This window comes from Equus caballus, chromosome 15 (assembly GCF_041296265.1).
Source record: "Equus caballus isolate H_3958 breed thoroughbred chromosome 15, TB-T2T, whole genome shotgun sequence".
NCBI classification, from domain to species: Eukaryota; Metazoa; Chordata; class Mammalia; order Perissodactyla; family Equidae; genus Equus; species Equus caballus.
The window spans coordinates 54,576,278-54,593,136 of NC_091698.1; the positions used below are offsets into that span (position 1 = coordinate 54,576,278).

At 38.9% G+C, this 16,859-nt stretch overlaps 1 protein-coding gene across 5 annotated transcripts in view; it reads right to left on the reverse strand.

Moving 5' to 3' along the window:
* Window positions 1–16,859, reverse strand: part of EHBP1 (EH domain binding protein 1) — a 479,839-nt gene that overhangs the window by 439,543 nt on the left and 23,437 nt on the right. For all 5 annotated transcript variants that reach the window (XM_070235400.1, XM_070235417.1, XM_023619016.2 and 2 more), the window contains one exon: window positions 6,821–6,958. The gene's annotated coding sequence lies outside the window, so the exon portion shown is untranslated. The remainder of the gene's footprint in view (window positions 1–6,820; window positions 6,959–16,859) is intronic.

Here is a 16,859-nt window from a genome sequence, read left to right on the forward strand (position 1 = left end):
CAGTCATCCAGCATCTGGTAAAGTCAGGACAAGAATCCACATCTTATCCTTTACCTGCAAGAACAATCCTCTAGTCTATTCTCACACAGCAACCAGAGGGAGCTCATAAAAGCACCATCCGATCATGTTACCTCCTGCCTTCTTGTCCCCTTCCCCTCCCATCCTTCTCTCCCTCTCCCCCTCTATCTTTTCCCTCTCCTTCTAAGTTTCTAGTTTAGGATTGGTGCAGAAAAAGAAAGCCCTAACTCCAGCTCCAGTGGGTGAATTTCCATATAGGACAAGAAAGCCTACAGTCCTGTGACCTCAGTCCAGAGAAACACCAGAAGAAGGAAAGAAGAGGTGAACAGCAACCTAACTAAACTGCAGTGGATGCTGCCAAGCTTTCTCCCGCCTCCTTCCTTCTATTTAACTCTCATTCTGCTCTGAAAAGGTCAGAGGGCCCTCCACTTAGAAACGCTTCAGCTAGAAAACAGAAAGTAAAATATTGAGAGGGAATTATTTGGGCAAAAATATTTATATTCATTTTTTTCCTCAAAAATGTTGTGGGAAGAAAGTATGAGAAGAAAATACAGAAATACATGAAGTATTGCAAATGTGCATCTAATATCTTAATATCAATTTGCAGTAGGTCAATGACTCCTCAACTTTTTCAGAGTTGGAACATTATCTTTTAAGAGTTTCATGATGTTTTTAAAAAGTAAATTCGATTAAAATCAATTTGAATGACTCTGACACTTCTTTAATTGATGTGGCAAGACCATCACGGCTCTACACTGAAATGGAAAACTTAAGAGATTTCAAAATAGAGTAATTGTCTGTGACTAAGGCATTATGAGGATAGCATTTACGAGGTCACTTTTATTTACAGAAAAAGCAAGTAGGCATCTGTATTATGTGAAACACTGCTATGTTGTGGGGGGATTTTCCCCTTAAAATTCATTTACTCCTCTCCTCCTAACTAAGTCACTAATGCCTTAAATTTCATTATTAAAGTTTAATTCCTTTAGGGAGACAATATTGTTTATCAAAACAAAGATATTGTAAGATGTACCACTATTTTATATGCCACTAAGAAAGAAAAACCAATGCCAGTTATAATAAGAGACCATCAATTCTAATGGGCATCCCAATTTCAGAGACACTAAGATATGAAATGCATGTGTCTTAAACTCTAGGAAATGAAGTAATTAAGAGCATGGACCTTGATCTCAAACACATCAGGATGGATACCCTGATTCTGCCATGTGATAGATGGGTTGCCTTGGGGAAGTTACTTAACTTCTCTGAATCTCTAGCTTCTCCTCTGTGAAATTAAAATATTGATATACATCTCCTTGGTCAGCAAGAATTACCTAAAATGAAGTATAAAAATGCTTGGTGCAGAGCCCAGCCCTTGGTTAGGACTCCAAAATGAAAACTATTATTGCTACTAAAGAATTATCCTCTAAAGTAGTTACCACTGGGGAGAGGGGCATGTGAAGTCCCCACTGCTCATGATTCCATAGGTTCAGGGGGTTTGTGACATTTGAGATGAAACAGATCTCCGCGGATTGAGGTATTTGGCATGAGATTTGCTTGTGGAGAGGAGACAAGACTAGAATTGGGAAACTGCTTGGGGAGAGAATGCCTCGGGCTAGGAGAGAGCTGGGTCTGGAAGAAGGGGTCCAAGGACACCAAAGCCAAACATTACTGTGTCTTCAGACTTTTGGCCAGGATTGCTTCTGGTTTCAGTTTGATTCTAACATCAGGAATACACTCATACCCTTGAAAACAATATGTTAAGTGAAAGAAGCTGGTCATAGAAGACCACATATAGTATGATTCCATTCCTATGAAATGTCCAGAATAGGCAAATCCATAGAGAAGGAAAGTAGATTAGTGGTTTCCAGTGGCTGAGGGGAGGGAGAATGAAGAGTGGCAGCTAAGCTAATGGGTATGGGCTTTTTAGGGTGATAAAATTAGATTGTAATGACGGTTGTGCAACTCCATGAATATACTAAACACCATCGAAATGTACACTTTAAATGGGTGAATTTTATGGTATGTGTCTTATACCTCAATAAAGATTTTTTTAAAAAAAGAATACATTCCTATGTCCTGCTATTTTGACGTCTAGAACTAAGCTTTTAAAATATTCACTTTATTTTTTTTCTGGTGAGGAAGATTGGCCCTGAGCTAACATCTGTCCCCATCTTCCTCTACCTTATATGTGGGACACCACCACAGCATGACTTGTGAGCAGTGTGTAGGTCCACACCTGGGGTCTGAACCCATGAACCCTGGCTGCCAAAGAGGAGCATGTGAACTTAACTACTACATCACTTTACTTTTTAAAACAATAAAAACTCCTGAACACATTTAGAAAAATAAATGTATCAACTTTACTTTAAATTACACTTAAGTCAATAAAACAAAGTCCAGTTAAGGTTTTCACTCTACTTTCACCCACTACAGGTAAAAATGGCTAATTTCAAACACAGTCTCCAATTTTGTAAACTTCAGAAGATTTAGTCACAGGGATAAGGCTTTAGCTTCTGTCATGAGCTGGCGTGCCTTGGGCAGTGGGGATGAAAAGGAGCTTCTTATATCCAGGGGTGATATTCAAAATATTTAAAAACTGGACGGAGTCAGGCACTGAGTAATCAGAATGGATGCCAGCTGGAGGCCCCTTAGGTGCTGGAGTTTGGAGGAGTCTGAGGGTCCAGGAGGAAGGACCAGGGAAGTTGAAAGGGGTGGGCTTAGGGAATGGGGGGCACTTTGAAGCTCCAGCAGGAGTGTTTTTAATAAGTGATACAGAAGATTTCAGTATTTCAGCAACTGAGTTAGAGCTGTTCCAGGGCACATCTGTCTGTATTATCTCTGGTATACTATCAGAATGCTTGCCGGCCTCTCCAAACGTCACCTTAAAAGCTTAGAAGTTTAGAGATGATCTCTTCTACTCCTGACGTTTTACAGATGAGGAAACCAAGGTGGAGGAAAGGTGAGTGGCTTGCCCACGATGCACGAACAGTAACAGAATGAGAATGAGGATCAAAGTCTCTAAAATCTCAATCCAGGACAGACGAGGTAGCGAAAAATGGGCAAAACATCCTCACATCAAATTAACTTGCCCTCTCATCATTTTTTAACCATTTCTAAATCAGAGTTGCAATTTATTTTCTAGTTATGTGCATAGAAAAAGCAAACATGTTCTCCATGAAAGTAAAAGACCTTGAACAGGGAAAACAAAGGGACAGTGGGTCCAGACTTCTGGGTAATTATTTTTAAATTATGTTAATGGAAAGCATCGGGGTGCACATGTAGCATCTCTCAACAGAATCCATGCATCATTGCCAAAGCAAATGTGAAGAGAATAAATCAAAAGCATTTAAAATAAAATATCTTGACACATAATCTCATTTTGTAACTTTTGTCTTCCTAGTTATTAGAAGGAAAAGAAATTAAGAAAAGATAGACAAAAATGATCCTATTCACCTTAAGTTTAATTTAGAGAATTGCCAATAGAATGATGCAGGACGACTTTTTACATGCTTAGGGTTTTGTGTATATTGAGGAGGAGATGAGTGTATTCATTCATTCATATTTTAATAATAACTACTGATATTTGAATGACCCTTTATAATTTAAAAAGTGCTTTCCTAAACATGCAGTAGAAGACTACTGAGCTGGGAAATATTTTGCAATATATTGCTAAGTGGAAATGCAGGCTACAAAAAAGTATGCACAGTTAAAATGCTATTTTTGTTTAAAAAGAAGTATGTGCTATGTGTTTGCGTGTGCATACATACAAAAAAGACTGAAGACATATTGAAATACTACCTGTTCCTTCTTGGTTGGTAAAATTATGGGTAATTCTTTGGTGTTTTCCTTTGTCTTTTCCTGTTCTGCAAGTCCCTTGCATTGAACAGGTATTACTTTTGTAATTAAGAAAAAATTTTAAATGTGCTTCCATCTGTATTTTATATCCATTGAGCTTCATCACATTCGTGTGACATTTTATAGAAGAGGATATTGAGTCTCAGAAGAACTGAATGACTTAGTATTTGACAGGTAGCAAGCATTACAGCTTGGGTTTTCATCCAGGCCTTTTGACTCTACATTTTACACTCTTTCCTCTACATTATGATGCTCAATTCTTAGAGCTGGCTTATGGGATGGCTCACTGGAGCACATTCAGGCCTATCTTTATGTCGTTCTTGCAGCAGAGCACCATCCACTCATTTGTACCTGTTAGTCCTTCTGTAGAAACCAATTTTCCAATTAAAATAGTAGCTGTTCTGGAAGTGGCACCAAAGACTTGAAGCAATTAAGCTCCCACAACAAATCCCTGCAGCTTTATTCATTTGAGCAGCCATTATTTCAAAGCACTACGCTACGCGTTGCTCTCAAATCTTAAAAGCTTCCCTGATTCTTTCCTGGACTCTGTCATCTTTATCTGTATCCAATTTCCACTCCTATCAGTTTTTCAAGGTATGTGTTTTTCTGTGACCTTTTTCTTAAAAGCTACTTCTTGCTTCCTAATAGGCCCTGTTCCACTGTGAGAAAGCAAAGGGAATTGTTGGGAAGTAGAGCTATGGAGCTAAATGTGACCACAAGCTCTGCGGGAAGCTCCGAAAAGCTATTCCATTACTCCATTTCCTCACAAATGAGCTCGGAAGGCTGCTGCTGCTGACTTTCTGGGCATGAAAAGAGTTCTCAGTCAATTGAAAGTCTCTGCCTTAGGATTTACTGAATACTGTTTTATTCTTTGACTTTTCACACAAATTTTGCAGCATATTTTGCAGGTAAATGTTCTGAACAAGCGACGTTGTCTAAATCAGAAAGATCTAGAGTGGAAGCTCCATACCATTTTGTGAAGTACATAGGTAAGTTGTGGGTTAAGCAAAAATCTGGATTTTGGGTACCTTTGCTAGATGAAACTCTACTTCCTCCTTCAGAGCTGAGCTGTGTTGTTATAGGCCCAATGACGATAGTTTCCAGGTGTTTGTTTCTTCATTCTGCTTTTTGTTTTATTTTTGTTTTATTTTTGAAAGATTTAATTTTTCCTTTTTCTCCCAAAGCCCCCCAGTACATAGTTGTGTATTTTTAGTTGTGGGTCCTTCTAGTTGTGGCACATGGGATGCCGCCTCAGCATGGCCTGATGAGCAGTGCCATGTCCGCACCAAGGATTTGAACTGGCGAAACCCTGGGCCGCTGAAGCAGAGCGCACGAACTTAACCACTCGGCCACGGGGCCAGCCCCTCTTCATTCTGCTTTTTAAAAATAATGCATATCTTCAGTCAGAGGAGAGGATGCTGATATTTAAGTAATGCAACCCAAATATGCCTGGACCTCACAGGCAGCCCTGTCCTGGGCTCACAGATGCCTTGAAGTAGAACTCGGCACTTGTACACTTCTCAACAAAAACAAATTCCATCTCCCTCAAGACATTAACAAGAAACATGGGATTTATTGTAGATTTCACGGAGAGATGCATGAAAGGGTTATATCAAGCACCACATGGAAAACTTTAACAGAAACTCCTATTAAACATCTCAGTTCTCCCCATTAAGTTCCTCTTTACTACCTCTTCACCCTTTAATCTTGTCCACACATAGGCTCCAAGTTTTCCCTGGTTCTGGATCTCACTGTATTGTCCTTTTGCTCTTCCCTCCCCCTGTACTGCCTGCAAAAAATAAATAAATAAAAATTTTCTAATGCAAAACAATTTAGTGAACTCTCTTAACCTTGCATCCTCACACTCATCACTCTGTTCTGCAAACAAAGAACTTCCTTTGGCATCAGCTGGGTATTATAAATTGCAAGTAATTTTTCTCTGTCACAAATAATTTTTTCCCTTGTCACAATAGTGTTGGCCATCAATAACTATTAAGGAAATGCAACTCAAAACCACAATATCACCTCACATTTGTAAGAATGGCTATCATCAAAAAGACAAGAAATAACAAATGCTGGTGAGGATGTGGAGAAAAGGGAACTCTTGTGTACCATTGATGGGAATGTAAAATAAATGTAAAATGTAATTGGTACTCCCATTATGGAAAACAGTATGGAGGTTCCTCAAAAAGTTAAAAATAGAACTATCAAATGATCCAGCAATTCCACTGCTGGGTATATATCCAAAGGAAAAGAAATCAATATCTCGAAGGAGTATTTGCACTCCCTATGTTCATTGCAGCATTATTTACAATAGCCAAGACATGGAAACAACCTAAGTGCCCATTGACAGATGAATGGATAAACAAATTGTGGTGTGTATATATATATATATATATATACACAGTAGAATACTATTCAGTTATAAAAAAAGAAGGAAATCTTGCTATATGCAATAACAGGGTTGAAACTTGAGGGCATTATGGTAAGTGAAATAAGTCAGACAGAGAAGGACAAATACTATATGATCTCACTTATATGTGGAATCTAAATAAACCAAACTCATAGAAACAGAGATCAGATTTGTGGTTGCCAGAGGAAGGGAATGGGAAGGTGGGGGAATTAGGTGAAGGTGGTCAAAAGGCACAAACTTCCAGTTATAAGATAAAGGAATTCCGGGGATGTAATGTACAACATGATGACTATAGTTAATACTCTATTATATATTTGAAAGTTGCTAAAAGAGTAGATCTTAAAATTTCTCATCACAAGGAAAAAATTTGTAACTATGTGAGGTGATGGATGTTAACCAATCTTATTGTGGTAATCATTTTGCAATATATACATATATCACATCATTATGTTTTATACCTTAAACTTATACAATGTTATATGTCAGTTATACCTCAATAAAACTAGGAAAAAACCAATAGTGTTGGCTTACCATGTAACTCCTTCTGAACATGTAAGTCTAAATTCCAAGGAGATTTTCTTCAAGGGTGGTTCAGCAAAAGCTTGCGTCTTTCTTTAGCAGAGCCATTTCATGGGGATGTGAATAGAGAGGGCCTCAGATGGGAGGAACCTATGGAATTTAAAGTGAAGAAAAGAGAAACTAAAATTTATTAAGCATTTGGTGGGTTCTTTACATACCCTATTTCATTGCATCTTTACAACCACATTTTACAGAAGAGGAAGCTGAGGGCTTAGAGAAGTTAAAATAAATTTGCAAAGTCTCACTGCTACTAAGAAGCATGGTTGGGGTTCTAAGCCAAGTCCATTTACTGCAAAGTCCAAGGTCTTTCTTTATGCACCATCACCTTCCAAGGGTTTGGGATTTCCAATATTTAGAGAGCTACCTCCTTTACCATGCCATCAGGCTCCTTGGCAGCTCAGAGTTGCATCTGTCTACAGAAAGCCATTTCCTCCTTACACTAAGCTGACCTAAGGATGGCCGGATTTAACAGCCTCTCCTGGCCCAGTCTCTCCCTGTCCCATTGCCAGTCCTATCCAAGCAGCCACATGAATCTTGACATCTCATAGGAAGGTCAAAATATTGGAACTATTGGGAAAGGGATGGTGGATGAGCTGAGTGCTGTAGTGGAAAGGACCCTAGACCAAGCTTCAGGCTATATAGGCCATCATAGAATAAGTCAGTGTATTTCTCTCCATCTCTGATCTCTTTGGAAACAAAAAGGGCAGTGAAACAGAAACTAAAAGAGAAGTTATATTTGTGGACTGGTCTCACCATGTCTCTCAAACATACAAAAGTAAACCTTTTTCTTTATTTTATATCTGAATGGTTTAGCAACTTGACATAAACAGATTTAGTCCTGTAGTATAAAATAGAACAGAACATATTTTAGTCCTTTCTGGCATCTCCAAGAGGCATTATTTTTATACATTCAGGGCAGGTGGTACGTAGACCTATTTCAGCTGCCCACTCAGTGCCTGAAGTGTCATTGCTCAAGTTACTTAGTTTCTTTCTACCTTAATTTCTTTGCCTATAAAAAGCAGGAGGTAGGCTAGATAATCCCCAGGTTTCCCTCCAGGTATGTGGTTTATACAGTGGTGAGCATCTGCAGAGAATAACTTACCTTATGGGAAACACTATCCTATCATTCTGTGAAGAATCCCAAACTCAACATGTTTATCAGCAATCATTGCTGCCTTAAAGTTAACCCAAAAAGTACAGGTGGAAAGGGGAATAAAGGACAGAGGTAAGGGAAGCTGGGTGGAAGGTGAGAGTTAGTCTAAGGGAAATGCAATTGTGGGTTAACATGATTTTGCAATCATTTTAAGGAACACTAAAATTATATTACGTAAAAGAGTAGATCGCCATGTGAAACTCCTGCTTTTGGTGTTTGGGTTTTCAGGGAAATCACACTAGAGAAAGTTTCAGCTACTTATCCACATGTATGTGAGTAGGGATTTTTCAATTGCTGGGTGTTTGATTTTGAAACCTCTTCAGATATTTCCAGAAACTACACATTGATATAGCAATCCACTAAGAATGAAAGGTGCCCTGTCTCCTGGTTATTTTTCTACAGTTACACATGAGGTTTGTTCCTGGAGTAGTACAAAGAACTTTTCAACTAAGACTGAAGATAATCACAGACAGCTTGCTAGTATCGTCACTGACAGAATGTAGGCCTGCATTTTGAAGACACCTTTCAGACTGTGCCCTCTGCAACATTTAACACTATTTCTCCCCAACCCATCCTTGAACCGCTTTCTTCTCTTGGCTTCTATGACACCACATTCTCTTATTTTCTTTTTCTCTGTCCTCTACTTCTTGGCCACCTTTCTTTTCACAGCCTACTCAGTCTCTCTAGGAGCTGTCGTTCACTCCAGTCTCAAGATGTTGATCACATCTCTACCCTGATGAGTCCCACAACTATATCTCTAGCCCAGACTGTGTCCTAACCTACAGATCTAAACATCCAACTGCCTACTCAACATCTACATGTCGATGGCCCACAGGGATCTCTGACTCAACATGTCCAAAATGAATCTCCTCACCTTCCCTCTAAACCTAACCCTCCCCCTGAGTTCCCTGTCTCCATGAATGACACCACTATCCACTCAGTTGCCTGAGACAGAGAACTGAATAGCATCCTTGACACTCCCTCTTCCATGCCCAGCGTCCATCCCACCAATCATCAAACTCAGCGGAATCTAATCCTGCAGTATCTCTGGAATCCGGCCACCTCTCTGCACCTGCACTCTCTCCCTTATCCCAGGGGACCCCCATCTCTCACTTGGAACATTCGAATAGCTTCTCATCTGGTTCCCCACTCTGCTCCTCTTCATCCCATTCTCCCTCTACAGCCAGAGTGAGCTTTTAACAGAAGTCTGATCATTTTGCCTGCTGCTTCCCATGGCTGTTAAGTTAAAGTCCACACTCCCTAAGATAGCTCACAAGGCTTCTCTAACTTGCACTCTATACTCCAAGTTAATAATTTTTTTTCACTTCTGCAAGAGAGCCATCGTCTCTCTCACTTACCAGCTTTTACATATACAAGTCTCATTTCCTGAACACTCTACTTCCCTACTTTCGCTTTGCCAACACTTGGAAGCCTTTCTTGACTCCCTTTCCCAACACACACCTAGTTATCACAGCGCACTATAACTACTTACTTAACTGCCTTTCTTTCCACTAGACCACACAGCCCATGAGGGCTGGTACCATGCCCATTTTTATAGTTATGTCCCACCACCTAGCACAGTGCCTAAAACATAGGAGAACTTCAATAGATATTTGTAGTATAAATGAATTTAAAAAATATGTCACTGCTTTGCACTAGCAGCAATGTCAGTATCCTAAGCCTACTTTATTTGCATGCAGTGTAAGCTAATTTCTGAATCAAAAAAAAGTATTCTAGTTCTGTTTTCTGTTTTTAAACTTACCTTTAAGCAGTGGGATCCTGTTTTCAAATGAAATACATGTTAGAGCCTAATTTATATAAAATGGACCAAAAAACAGCTGCTTACATTGAAACTGGGGTGGAGAGGCCCATCTCCTCAACCCCTCTTGATCATGAGGGATTTCCAAGGACCCTATTAGGACACTCAGAACTTAGTTTGAAAACCATTGATCCAACCAATCCTACTGCAACTAGGCAGAAACATTCAAATCACCTGAGACTGCTGTTTTTTTTTTTAAAGATTGACGCTGAGCTAACATCTGTGACCAATCTTCTTCTTCTTTGTTTTCTTCTCCCCAAAGACCCCCAGTACATAGTTGTATGTTCTAGCTGTAGGTCCTTCTAGTTCTGCTATGTGGGATGCTGCCTCAGCATGGCTTGACGAGTGGTGCTAGGTCTGCACCCAGGATCCAAACCAGTGAAACCCTGGGCTGCCAAAGCAGAGCAGGCCAACTCAACCACCTGGCCACGGGCCAGCCCCCTGAGACTTTTGTTTTCAAAGTCTTCTGAGAAGCATCAACTAATAGGAGGAGGTGCTTATCTAAAGAAATAAGGAATCTAGCATGAGACCATCAACTAACTCTATTTCAGCTTTCTAATTTTTTTTTTTCCTTTTTCTCGCCAAAGCCACCCGGTACATAGTTGTGTATTTTTAGCTGTGGGTCCTTCTAGTTGTGGCATGTGGGACACCGCCTCAGCATGGCCTGATGAGCGGTGCCATGTCCGCGCCCAGGATCCGAACCAGCAAAACCCTTGGCAGCCAAAGCACAGCGTGCGAACTTAACCACTCGGCCACGGGGCTGGCCCCTCAGCTTTCTTGATGACACTTTTCTAACCTGGAATGAAAGAGTGAAACACTCTATAGCTAATACTTTTATAGCAAAAGCATAGAAAACATCTTCTGATCTTGTCTTCTCTTAAACTTATAAGGCCTTAGTGACCACATCCCGACAATTGGATCTCTTTCAAAAGAAGTCACCCCTGCCTTCCAAACACCACCACCAGCAGGGAGGATAGGTGAGGGACGCATGGCGAGCCAGAAGATCGGTCCCATTAGGCTCCAAGAAGTTAGCCCCTTATCCCATTAAGACCCATCTGGGAAGCACGAGGTCATCGATCAGAAAAGCCCTTTAGCATTGCAGAGCAAGAGCCTTTAAAAATCCCTCAAAGAGAAAGGCGAGGCAAACCCAGGGGACTGTCTGACACATGTCCTGGAGCCTGTGGTAGAAGAGGAGTGACAATGATGAGGGGAGGAGGGTGCACCACAGGGTACAGGGCGCCCACCGCCACCCCTGCCTCCCTAGGGTACTGTACACTGGGAGTGCCATCGCAGTAGGAACACACATGCGGGAGATTTGGCGCATGGTTGATACACGTAGCTCAAGTCCAAGTCAAGTCCGTGGGTACCCCAAAGGTCCAGACCTTGTCCTTCCTGCAACTTCAGTGAGACTCTCCCAAAACCACATGTCCACACCAATCTGGTGGCCCTGCTATCCTGCAACACAAATAGCGTGCTGGCAGTAGGAGCTATCTGCACACCAGTTCACCCTCCTGCAACCAGGCCCTGGCACCAGACCCCAGGTTCCACTTTTAGGCTTGAATCTCAGAGCTCCTCCTGGCATCTGGTCAACCCAGTGAGGGCAATGGGGTGGGGTAGTAAAGAGTCAGAAATTTCCTCAAAGGGGAAATGTACCCCTGGGAGAAATGGTGGGTTCTGGTTTGGGGCTGGGTACCTCACCCAGACAGTACTGCCAGCCACGATGGTCCTAGTCACTGGAGGAGGACTTACAAACACTTGAGGAAGGTGTTCTGTCAATCTGGACCCATGCAGGGTCAGGTCTGGGCTCAGGTACAGGTTGGCACCGCACATCCCAGTCGGTCTCAAGTGGTAGAGAGGGACTTACAAAATTCCAAGGAAGGCACTCCAAAGCTGGGGCCTAGGGAAGAGGCCCAGGATGTCCAGCCTAAGGGAGGTACAGCATGTACCCACTATCCAGTTTAAGAAAAGAAACTTTATTGTATTTTTTGAAGTTCCCTATAAGCCCCTCTGTGATACCATCTCCTTCCCGTTACACTCAGAGATAAAGAGTATCCTAAAATTTTCCTTTTTTTCTTCATGGTTTTATTACATATATTTGTATTATTTTAAAATAGATCTTGTTTGGTTTTTCTTGTTTCTGAACTTTATACAAATAGAACAAATTTGCATATATTCTTGCTTCTTCATTGAATCCATGGATCAATTAGGAGAAAATCAAAATCCTGATAATATTGCCTTCCAATCCATGAAAATGGTTTCTCTCTTCATTTGTCTTCTCTAGTGCTTCTTATTAAAACTTTACACTTATCTCCATAAAAGTTTTGTACTTATTTTGCTAGATTTATTCCTAGGTACTTGATACTGTTGATGCTGCTTAAGTGTATATTTTCAATTTTATATTTTCAAATTACATTGTTGCTAGTGGTAAAAATGCAATTGATTTTGTAATCAACAATCTGGCTAAAATTTCTCTTTAATTTCATGATGTGGGGTTTTGTATGTGGAAGGTCATATATCATCTGTGAATAATGCGAGTTTTTTTCCTTTCTAGCCATGCATATATACTGTCATTTCACTTACTCTTGCTTTATTGAGCTAGCTAGGTTCTCCAGTACAATGTTAACTAGAAGTAGTAATAGTAGTAAATGTCTTTTTCCTAATCTTATAGGGAATATTTTCAATATTTTATTATCAAATATGGTGTTTGCTGTATATTGTGGTAGATATCCTTTACCAGATTAAGAAAGTTTCCTTCTATTCCAAGTTTAAGAATTATTAATAGCCAAGATATGGAAGCAACATAACTGTCCACCGATGGGTGAATGTGGATGAAAGAAAATGTGGTGTATTTACGTATATAGCCATATAAAAAAGAATGACATCCTACCATTGGCAACAACATGGATGGACTTTGAGGGCATCATGCTAAGTGAAATAAGTCAGACAGAGAAAGACAAAGACCAAATGATGTCAGTTATATATGCAATCTCTCCTACAAAAAAAAACAACCACCAACTCATAGATACAGAGAACAGATGGATAATTACCAGAGGCAAGTGGGGTGGGCAAAATGGGTAAAGGAAGTCAAAAGCTACAAACTTTTGGTTATAAAATAAATGTCATGGGGATGTAATGTATAGCATGGTGACTATAGTTAATAATCCTGTATTGCATATTTGAAAGTTGCTAAGAGAGTAAATCAAAAGTTCTCATCACAAGAAAAAAAAATTCTGTAACTATGTATGGTGGCGGATGTTAACTAGACTTACTGTGGTGGTCACTTTGCAACATGTACAAATATCGAACCATTATGTTATACACTGAAACCAATACAATGTTGTACGTCAATTATACCTGAATTTAAAAAAGAATTGTTATCAAGAACGTATGCTGAATTTTACCATTTTTGTACGTATTGAGATGATGAGACTTTTTTTGCCTTTGACATACTATTTCATTAATTAGTTATCTAACGTTAATCTAACTTTGCATTTCTGCAGTAAATCCACTCTGGTCATGATTTATTAATTTTCTACACACTTCATGGTTTGATTTGATAATATTTTCTAGATTTTTTGCATCACTGTCAATAAGTGAGATTGGCCTCAAGTATCTAACTTCACAAAACGAGCTAAGGAGTGTTTCCTCTTCTTTGTTTTTGGAATAGTTTGTGAAAGATTGGAATTATTGGTCTCGTGAATATTTGTTAGAACTTGCCAGTAAAACTATCTGGTCTTGAGGAACTGTTGGAGATCGGAGGAGACTCCTGGTGGATACTGGATGAGAAAAAGGACATTAACGGAAAAATTTGTGAGATTCAGATATAGTCTGAAGATTAATCATATTGTATCAAAGTTTACTTCTTAGTTTTGATGAATTGTATTACGGTTATGTAAAATGTTAGCAATAGGGGAAGCTGAGTGAAAGGTATATGGGAACTCTTGGTACTATTTTTGGAACTTTTCAGTAGTCTAAAATTATTTCAAAGTAAAAAGTTTTTTAAAGTGGGGGGAAGGAGGTTGAATGAAAAAGAAAGGCAAATGCTGAAAGGCAATGCTGAGTGGTAGGTTCACAGGAGCTCATTTTATGATTCTCTCTATTTTTTGCATGATTGAAAAGTATTAGAATAAAAAGTTTTAAAAAGAAAGACCAGAAGAAAATTTATCTGGTCTTGGTTTTTGCTTTGTGGGACAATTTTAAACTACTGATTTATTTTCTTTAAAATAAATTTTGGACTATTATTTTCTATTTCCTCTTGAAAAATTTTTTGTTGCCCTTTCATCTTTCCTAATAAAAGCATTCAAGGATATAATTTCTCACTAGATCTTACTTTATCTGCATCAAATACATCTTGATTTATAGCATTTTTGTTGTCACACATTCTAAGCATTTTTTAAATTTCCATCATAATTTCTTCTTTGACCCACAAGTTATTTAGAAGAAGATATCTTAATTTTCCACATGTGGGCTTTTTCTAGTTATCCTTTTGTTATTTCTAACTTAATTGCATTATGGTCATATACTGTGGTCTGTATGATTTCAATCTTTTGAAACTTGTGGATATTTGCTGTATGTCTCAGCATGTGGTAACTTTTCAAAAGTACTCCTTGTTGGTTGAAAAGAATGTGTATTCTGTAGTTGTTAGGTGCAGCGTTCTATATAGTTACTCAGTTAGAGCCAGCTCATTAATTGTGTTGTTCTAATCTTCTATCTCTTTACTGATTTTGTCAGCTTGATCTAAGTCCTTACAAGTTTAGAGAACTAGTACATCTTCCTGGAGAACTGAATCTTTTATCCTTATGAAATGATTCTCTTTAAAGCTTTCTGACTTAAGGACTATTTCGTCTGATACTAATATAGCAACACCAACTTTCTTTTTTTTCCCCCCCCAGTACATAGTTGTATATTCTTCGTTGTGGGTCCTTCTAGTTGTGGCATGTGGGACACTGCCTCAGTGTGGTTTGATGAGCAGTGCCATGTCCGCACCCAGGATTTGAACCAACGAAACACTGGGCCACCTGCAGTGGAGCACGCGAACTTAACCACTCGGCCACAGGGCCAGTCCCCCAACTTTCTTTTGGTTAATGCCTGCATGGTATAATTTTTTTTGCACTCTTATTCTCAATTTTTCTGAATCCTTATGTTTTAAATGTAACTTAATAAACAGAATATGGCTGAATTCTTTAAAACAGAATATATATGCATACACATACATCCCACATCCGTAAATCTTTGTGTTATCAGTTGGGCATTTAGTCTAGTTTTGCTTATTTTAATTCCTGATATATTTGAGTTTATTTCTACCAACTTATCTTGTGCTTTTTATGTGTCTTGAACCTTCAATATTTCTTTTTCTCTCTGTTATTAGCTACTTCTGTATTTCTTTTTCTCTTTCTACTTTTTTCCTTTTTAGTTAAGAAGTTAAACACCCTTTTGGTGGTTATGCTGGAAATTTTAACCTGGATACTTAATATCTTTACCATTCTCCGAAACAATAAAAAGGACAGTAGAACCCTTTAACTCTGAACATTCTCCTCACAACTTACATGCTATAGATGGTTGCATATTTCATTTATAGCTAGTTTTTTTAACCTCTTAAGAGATTATTATTGTTGTTGCTCTGTTTAGTCAATATTTATTTACAATTAACCACATATTTAGCACTTTCCTTGCTCCCCATTAGTTTATTCATCTCTCATCTTCCTTCTGTATTTACTTTCTTCCTGCCTAGACAGCAACCTTTAGAATTTCCTTTAGTGAGGGGTTGTTGGTGGCAAACTGTTTTTGTTTGCTTGAAGATGTCTGATTTTTTCATCATTCTTGAAAGGTAATATACAAATTTAGGTTGACAGTAATTTTCTTTCAGCACAATAAAGGTTTTAATCTTTTTCTGGTTTCCATAGCCGTTAAGAAGTCTAATTGCTGTCCTGTTGAAGGTAATCAATCTGTCTTTTCTTTCTCTGTCTGCTTTTAAATTTTTTCTCTTTGTTTATACTTCTCTGCAGTTCTTCCAGAATGTGTCTGAGTTTAAAGTTCCTTTTATTTATCCTTATTGGGATCATTAGGCTTTTTGAGTCTGTGGTTTGTAATTTCTTGGAAATTCTAAGCCATTATCCCTTCAATTATTGCTTTTACCCCTTCCTTCCTCTGCTGCCAACCTGGAATTCCAATTAGATGATTATTGTATTTCTTGCAATATCTCCATGATTTATAACCTCTCTTTCATATTTTCCATCTCTTTGGGCTACATTATGTAAAGTTTTTTGTATCTATCTTTCCTAATCCATTCTCCAGCTGTGGTTATTCTGCTATTAAATCCATCCATTGTGTTTTTAATTTCAAATATTGTATTTTAAACTTCTAGTAGTTCTTCTGAGTCTTTTTCAAATCTACTGGGTCCTGTTGTATGTGTATTTTCATTCCCTTCTCTTATTTCTTTAAGCGTATTTAACATACTTTGTTTATATTCTGTGCCTGGTAATCCCAGTAACCAATGCTTTGCAATCTAATTCTGTTATTAGTTGTTCCTGCTGGCTGTTGCTCATGATATATTATTTCCTTTTGTATTTTGCAATTTTGACTGTGAGCTCATAATTCTTTAGAATTTTTTGATGGGAAATCTTTGAGGTCTGTGTTGAAGATGGACGCCTCCAGAACAGATTTGCATTTGTTTCTGCGAGGTGCCAGAGAACTACACATGAAGGTTTACTTTAGACTTAATTCTTGACTTGAGTTTTTTTAAACTCCCTGGTAAAGTGTGAATTTGGGCTGCAAGGCTATGTGAGCGCCAGCTATGTTACAAATTCTCAGGGGCTATTCTTTTCTCTCCCTCCATTTAGAGTTGATTCTCAAGGCAGGCAATTTTCCTTGCAATTTTCTGGGGGTGGAGGAAAGGTGGTAGGTTTATCTGTAGTTGATCCTTACACAAGGGGGTAGGTAGTCTTTTGGGGACCCAGCTTTAAGCAGAGGTGGAGGGGTCCATACCTCAACTTCTTACTTTGTGCACAACTTGACCATTG